The sequence below is a fragment of the Argentina silus genome, assembly GCF_951799395.1.
Source record: "Argentina silus genome assembly, chromosome: 16".
In the NCBI taxonomy this organism is placed as follows: Eukaryota; Metazoa; Chordata; class Actinopteri; order Argentiniformes; family Argentinidae; genus Argentina; species Argentina silus.
In genome coordinates this window covers 8,502,276-8,503,601 of record NC_139670.1, presented here as the reverse complement: position 1 = coordinate 8,503,601, position 1,326 = coordinate 8,502,276, and positions in this window count along the sequence as shown.

Below are 1,326 nucleotides of genomic sequence, written 5' to 3'. Positions count from 1 at the left end.
TGGATTTTGGAAAAGAGATAATAACCAGTAAGTTATCCAATATGTCTAGTATATTTTTCCATACATTGGAAAATATACAGCACTTACATTTGGGATCTCACATTCTACCGCACATTGACAAGAGTCTGAACTTCACCAAGTTCACGTTTCATACGACGCAGCTGAGACTCCATCCAGCTGGTTTCAGATGTCAACGCATCCTAATGATGGGCTAATTAATGTGTACATTGAGCCTTATCGTCCTCCTGTCTGGACGTATAGAATCTCATCCTCTGTTTATTTCTCTTCTGGGGAGCATGACTCTTGGTCTCTTTTCTTCTCTCTGTCCCCACGCATGCTTGCCGCATGTTTGGAGATGAAAGAGGGAAGAAAGGAGGCAAGGGAAAGAGAGAGAGAGAGAAGAGGGTAGGGGAAGAATCTGTTTGGTCACGCTCCATAGCTGACAGGGTAAAACAAACAGACAAAATCTGCTCCTTGTCGAAACCATCCTAACCTGTTTCGGCCTTGAACTACTGCTATAGTTCCGAACCTAGTCTCTCTCAGTGCTGCCCCCATTCGCCTCTACTGGTCTCCTCTTGGGGAAGTTTTGTAGGCTTCACTCAGACTAGACATAATCCCCCATCCACCACAAGGCAGACTATCAGATTCGTAGTGATAACATCACATAGGATGGTTAAACAGGGTGTTGACTCTTCTGCAAACACAGGCTCCAGTTTGCATATACCTCACTGGACTTCCTCAACAGGTTTGTTTGGTCAGCATGGCGGCCTGCATACCTGTTACTAAACACACACGCTCACATACCTACGGGTTGGCTTTTTGAGGGTTGGCTTTTTGAGGGTTTAGTGTGTGTTTGTGTGTGTGTGTGTGTGTGTGTATGTGTGTGTGTGTGTGTGTGTGTGTGTGTGTGTTTGTGCGTGCGTGCGTGCGTGCGTGCGTGCGTGCGTGCGTGCGTGCGTGCGTGCGTGCTTGTGAGTGAGTGAGTGAGTGAGTGAGAGAGAGAGAGAGAGAGAGAGAGAGAGAGAGAGAGAGAGAGAGAGAGATAGAAAGAGAGATACAGAGGGGGACAAAGAGAACCAGAGAGTATGAGTGTTTGAGAAAACATTGCACATGGTTGCCTGTCATTAATGAAAACACTCCACGGTTGCTATAGGGACTGTCTTCGGGTGCGGGCCAAGATTTCTCCATCACTGTCGGGGAAGATGACTATTCCTCAGCCCCACCGCACACATGTACTCCTGTTCCTGCAATCTGTTCACACTTAGGCTAAAGACAGTAATCCAACTGTAGTGTTTTTCCCACCTCATGCATAAGAAGCACAACACG